This window comes from Aegilops tauschii, chromosome 5 (genome assembly GCF_002575655.3).
Source record: "Aegilops tauschii subsp. strangulata cultivar AL8/78 chromosome 5, Aet v6.0, whole genome shotgun sequence".
Taxonomy (NCBI): Eukaryota; Viridiplantae; Streptophyta; class Magnoliopsida; order Poales; family Poaceae; genus Aegilops; species Aegilops tauschii.
The window spans coordinates 68,305,822-68,312,370 of NC_053039.3; positions in this window are offsets into that span (position 1 = coordinate 68,305,822).

The following is a 6,549-nucleotide window of genomic DNA, read 5'->3' on the forward strand; positions in this document are numbered from 1 at the left end:
GCGGAGGGCCAGAAGATAGCCTCCATGAGACGCCTCACCGAGGCCCACCAGCGCGAAGTCGACCGCGCCGCCTTCGGTACGCCGCCGCCTAGCGGCCCGAGCCGAGCCGGCTTCGTCCAGAAACGCGGCGCGGCCGTCGCCAGCATGCTGGGGGCAGATCGCCCCGTCTACGCCACCCCGCTCGAGAATTTGCGAGCCGCCCAGGCGGCCGCAGAAGAGCTCAATGGGCTGGGAGCCGACGAGCTCCCCTACATGACAAGACGGATGCAGCAGCTGATCGACGCGGCTGCGGAACGGCACGAAGCCGGCGCCCGTGCTGATAGTCAACCCCCGCGCCGGGAGCACGCCGCGACGTCCCGCTCGCCGACTGCGAGCGGCACGCGCCAGAAGAAAGACAAGGAGCCGGCTGCCAGCCGCAGCCGGACTCGCATTACCATCGAGCGCGACGCGGAAGGCCACCCTCGAGCGGTTGAGCACCAAGGAAACCTGCCTCCTCCCCTGCCTCGAAGAGAAAGACGCCTCACTCCGCCGCCTATCACACACCCGACTCTTGGTGACCGACTCGGCCGCTGAGAAGGAGTCGGCGAGAACGACGCCCGCCACAGGATCGACCGCCTTGCTCGATCCTTGGCGTTAGAAGAAGAAGACGATGTCGGCCCGCCATGCTTTGGCCCCCGCATCCGCGACGAGCCCTTCCCCAAAGGGTTCTCGCTCCCCAGAGACACGCCCAAGTACAACGGCTCGGTGAAGCCGGAAGATTGGCTCATCGACTACTCCACGGCCGTCAGCATAGCCAACGGTAATCGGCGCATCGCCGTGAAGTATGTCCCCCTCATGCTGCAAGGCACGGCATGCACATGGCTCAACAGCCTCAAGCCCTACAGCATCAACAGTTGGCTGGACTTCACCGAAGTCTTCGTCCGCAACTTCACCAGCACCTACAAGCGGCCTCCCAAGCCTCGCCAGCTCTCCCTCTGCGTCCACGGGCCCAACGAGTCGACCCGCGACTACCTCACGCGATGGGCCGAGCTCCGCAACTCCTGCGAGGGAGTGCACGAGGTCCAAGCCATCGAGTACTTCACCGCCGGGTGCCGAGAGGCACCCTCCTCAAGCACCGACTCCTCTGCGACGAGCCAGCTACCCTCGATGAGTTGCTGGTCATCGCCGACAAGTACGCCACCGCCGACTCCTCAATGAAGACCGAGCTCCGAGTGGACGCCTCGGGGAAAGTAATTGCTCCGGCTCCCAAGACGCCGGCTGGCGACCCTAATCGGCGCCCCTACCAGAATGACCACAAGCGCAAGGGCCCCATGCCAACTTCCTCCAGTCGGCAGGTGGCCACAGTTGAAGACGAGCAGCCCAAAGATCGGCCCGCTCCCAAGAAGAAGGGTGGCCGGCCGCCTTGGCAGCCGTCTTTCTCCTACGAGCAAGCTCTCGACGCCCCCTGCAAGTTCCACAGCGGCGCGAAGCCGTCCAACCACACAACCCGGAAATGCCACTGGCTGACCCGCATCACCAAGGGCGAGGGGATGCTGCCGCCTCTGCCTCCCGGCCCGCCGCCTCCAGCCCCCCAGCAGCCGGCGGCTCGGCCGGCAGTCGGCGCCATCCAAGATGAATTTCCCGAAGAGCACGCCGCCTACGTCGTCTTCACCAGTCAAGCCGACGACAAGCGCAGCCGACGCCGACAGCACCAAGAAGTGAATGAAGTCGCCACCAGCGCCCCCGAGTTCATGCACTGGTCAGAAAAGCCAATCAGCTGGAGCCAGGCCGACCACCCAGAGGTGATGCCTTCGCCTGGCTCCTATGCAATGGTCTTGGACGTCACCCTCACGACGGAGAGGCGAGCTGCCAGATTTTCCCGCGTCCTGATAGGCGGCGGAAGCAGTATCAACATACTGTACCGCGATACCATGGAGAAGCTGAACATCAAAGCGAAGCAGCTCATGCCGAGCCGCACCGTCTTCCATGGTATCGTCCCCGGCCTGTCTTGCTCTCCAATCGGCAAGATCAAAATGGATGTTCTCTTCGGAGACAAAGATCTTTTTCGCCGGGAAGCAATATGGTTCGAGGTAGTGGATTTGGAGAGCCCCTATCATGCACTGCTTGGCCGACCTGCTTTGGCCAAGTTCATGGTTGTGCCCCACTACGCCTACCTGAAGATGAAGATGCCGAGCTCGAAGGGGATCATCACGGTAGCCGGCGACTACAAGAAGTCCATCGAGTGTGCCATGGCCAGTAGCCGGCTGGCCGAGTCCCTCGTGGTGTTAGAAGAGAAGAAGATGTTGGAACGGGTTGTGGCCATGGCCGGCAAGCAGCCGGCCTTGTCCCCCAACCCCAAGGATTGTGATGCGCAGGGCTCCTTCCAGCCTGCCAAAGAGACAAAGAAGATACCTCTGGACCCGGAGAACCCGGAGAGGTTCGCCGTCATTGGGGCGAACTTGGACAGTAAATAGGAAGGCAAGCTCGTCGACTTCCTCCGTGAGAATCGAGACATCTTTGCATGGTCCCCAAAGGACATGCCGGGTGTCCCGAAGGATTTCGCCGAGCAAAAATTACATGTCCGAGCTGATGCGAAGCCGGTCAAGCAACCCCTCCGCTGACTGTCAGAAGAGAAGCGAAGAATTGTGGGAGAAGAGATAGCCCGGCTCCTTGCCGCCGGCTTTATCATGGAAGTGTTCTTTCCAGAATGGCTTGCCAACCCAGTTCTGGTTCTGAAGAAGAATAACAAGTGGCGTATGTGTATAGACTACACTAGTTTGAACAAGGCCTGCCCAAAGGATCTGTTTGCTTTGCGCGGATTGACCAAGTAATAGACTCCACAGCCGGATGCGAGCTGTTAAGTTTTTTGGATGCATACTCAGGGTATCATCAGATCAAGTTGGACCCGGCTGACCGCCTGAAGACTGCCTTCATCACACCCTTTGGAGCTTTCTGCTACCTGACAATGACATTCGGCTTGAGAAATGCCGGTGCCACTTTTCAGCGTTGCATGCAGAAATGCCTCTTGAAACAACTCGGCAGAAATGCCCACGTCTATGTAGACGACATTGTGGTGAAGACAGAGAAGCGCGGTACCTTGCTGGAAGACCTGAAAGAAACATTCGCCAACTTGCGCCGATTCCAAATCAAGCTCAACCCCGAGAAGTGCGTGTTCGGAGTGCCAGCCGGCCAGCTGCTGGGCTTCCTGGTCTCCGAACGCGGCATCGAATGCAACCCTGTCAAGATCAAGGCAATCAAGAGGATGGAGATTCCCACCAAGCTGCGAGATGTGCAGAAGTTCACTGGCTGTTTAGCCTCCCTGAATCGTTTTATCAGCCGACTAGGAGAGAAGGCTCTCCCCCTGTACCGACTCATGAAGAAGTCCACTCACTTCGAGTGGAATTATCAAGCCGACCAAGCCTTCCATGAGTTGAAGAAAATGCTGACCACTCCGCCTGTCCTGGCTGCGCCGACTGAGAAGGAGCCCATGCTCCTCTACATCGCCGCGACTAGCCGAGTCGTCAGCACTGTTGTTTTGGTCCAGCGCCCGGAGGAAGGCCGAGCCCAACTAGTCCAGAGGCCGGTGTACTATCTCAGCGAAGTACTGTCCAGCTCAAAGCAAAACTACCCGCACTACCAGAAGATGTGCTATGGGGTGTACTTCACTGCCAAGAAACTGAAGCCCTACTTCCAAGAGCACCCCATCACGGTCGTGTGCACTGCCCCGCTCGCCCAGATCATAGGCAGCCGGGATGCATCCGGCCGGGTGGCTAAATGGGCCATTGCATTGGCGCCCTACACGATCTTCTATCAACCCCGCACCGCCATCAAGTCGCAAGCATTGGCCGACTTCCTCGTCGACTGGGCCGAGACCCAGTACCTACCGCCGGCTCCCGACTCTACCCATTGGTGGATGCACTTTGACGGGTCCAAGATGCGCACCGGCTTGGGAGCCGGCATCGTCCTCACCTCTCCCAAAGGCGACAAGCTCAAGTACACGCTGCAGATCCACTTCGCCGCCTCCAACAACGTGGCCGAGTACGAAGCGCTCGTACACGGGCTCTGGCTAGCCAAAGAGCTTGGCATACGCCGGATCCTGTGCTACGGCGACTCGGACTTGGTGGTCCAGCAATCGTCTGGCGACTGGGACGCCAAGGACGCGAACATGGCGAGCTATCGTTTCCTCGTCCAGCAGATAAGCGGATACTTCGAAGGGTGCGAGTTCCTTCACGTGCCAAGGGCCGACAACGACCAAGCAGATGCCCTAGCACGGATCGGCTCCACCCGACAAGCCATACCGACTGGCGTCTCCCTCCAGCGCCTCCTCAAGCCGTCCATCAAGCCGTCTCCAGAGTCGGATTCCATCTTTGTACCGCCTGCGCCAGATACAGCCGGATCCGACTGGAGAAATCCCGCAGGCGGCACGGGGACTTCGACAACTGGCCCGGGGACTGCCGTAGTTGCACCCGGCCCGGGGAGTTCAGAACCCGGCCCGGGGACTGCAGCAGTCGGCCCGGGGACTGCAACGACACAAGAAGCGGTGGCCGACTCCAATTCAACGCCACCCAACCCACCCACCCGAGTCATGGTGGCCACATTAACAGAAGAAGAAGTCACAGCTCCCTCATGGGCCCAGCCCATCCTCAAGTTCCTAGTCAGCAGAGAGCTGCCGGCTGATGAGATCTCAGCAAGACTAGTGCAACGACGAGCCGCAGCATACACAATAATCAACAGAGAGCTTGTGAAGCGCAGCGTCACTGGAGTCTTCCAGCGTTGTGTCGAGCCAGAAAAAGGAGTGGCAATCCTCAAAGACATCCACCAAGGCGAGTGCGGCCACCACGCAGCCTCAAGATCACTTGTGGCCAAGGCTTTCCGCCATGGTTTCTTCTGGCCGACTGCCTTGGAGGATGCTAAAGAAATAGTCAAGAGCTGCAGAGGATGCCAAGTTTTTAGTTCCAAGCAACACCTGCCGGCTTCTGCACTCAAGACCATTCCCCTCACCTGGCCTTTTGCCGTCTGGGGACTGGACATGGTGGGCCCCTTCAAGACAGCCCGCGGCGGCCTGACACATCTACTGGTCGCTGTGGACAAGTTCACAAAGTGGATCGAAGCAAAGCCGATTAAGAAGCTCAATGGGTCGACTGCCGTTACATTCATCACCGACATCACTACTCGGTACGGCGTGCCACACAGCATCATCACCGACAACGGCACGAACTTCGCCAAAGGAGCACTGGCATGTTTCTGCGCGACGCAGGGCATCCGACTGGACTTAGCGTCCGTTGCCCACCCGCAGTCAAACGGCCAGGTCGAGCGAGCAAATGGACTCATCCTCTCCGGCATCAAGCCCCGACTGGTTGTACCACTGGAGCGATCAGCCGGCTGCTGGCTCGAAGAGCTGCCGGCTGTCCTCTGGAGTCTGCGCACCACACCCAACAAGTCAACCGGCTTCACTCCATTTTTCCTCGTGTACGGTGCCGAGGCTGTCATCCCAACAGACATCGAGTTCGACTCGCCTCGGATCACCATGTACACGGAGGAGGAGGCCAAAGAAGCAAGAGAAGACGGCGTGGACCTACTGGAAGAGGGCCGGCTGTTAGCACTCAGCCGGTCCGCCATCTACCAGCAAGGGCTGCGCCGCTACTACAACCGCAAGGTCAAGCCAAGATCCTTCCAAGAGGGCAACCTTGTGCTCTGGCTGATCCAGCGAACAGCCGGCCAGCACAAGCTCTCGGCCCCTTGGGAAGGCCCCTTCGTCGTCAGCAAGGCACTCGGCAACGACTCCTACTACTTGATCGACGCGCAAAAACTAAGAGCACGCAAGAGAGACGACTCCGGCAAGGAGTCGGAGCCACCATGGAACGCAAACCTCCTAAGACGATTTTACAGCTGAAAAGCAGTATGTATCACGCTACCCTTTTGTATTAAGTACAAACCAACAGGCCCCTCGAACAGTACTCGGGGACTGCCTTTTATTTATCTATGAATGACGAGTGTCATATCCATGAATGTATTATTACATTTTGAATTCTTGTCCGGCACCGGGTTCGACTAGTTGGCCCGGGGACTGGCCGCCTTGAGCTATATCGAAAGTTCTTCCTGAAGACAGGAAAGTAGTGCGCCGGCTCCCAAGTCCTCTCTTGTTGAAAGTCGCAGCTCAAAGAACTAACTGTCCGACTAGCAAGAGGGAAGACAGAAAGGATGCCCACACGAAAAATGGCTAAGGAACAACGAACCTATATAGCTAAAAGACGGCCTCGAAACATGCCTGTCGGCTGTCAAAGCAGCCGGCTGGCCGGCTTCCCAAAACACTTAAGCTTTAGTCCAACAAAGCTAGAGTACTCCCCCCCAATCGGCCAAGCACTCCCCCGGCTACAGATTGCGGAGCAACTGTTGGACTGGGGAGGCGGCAACCAAGGGAGGGCGGCAAAGGAAAAAGCAGAAGGACAAAAAGCAAAAGTGCAAGGAAAGGCCAAATGCATAAGTTATATATACATAAAGCCGCCAACAGGCCGGCAACAGACATAAGTTCGAATACACCCAGTGGGTGGAATTGTGCGAATTTAACCA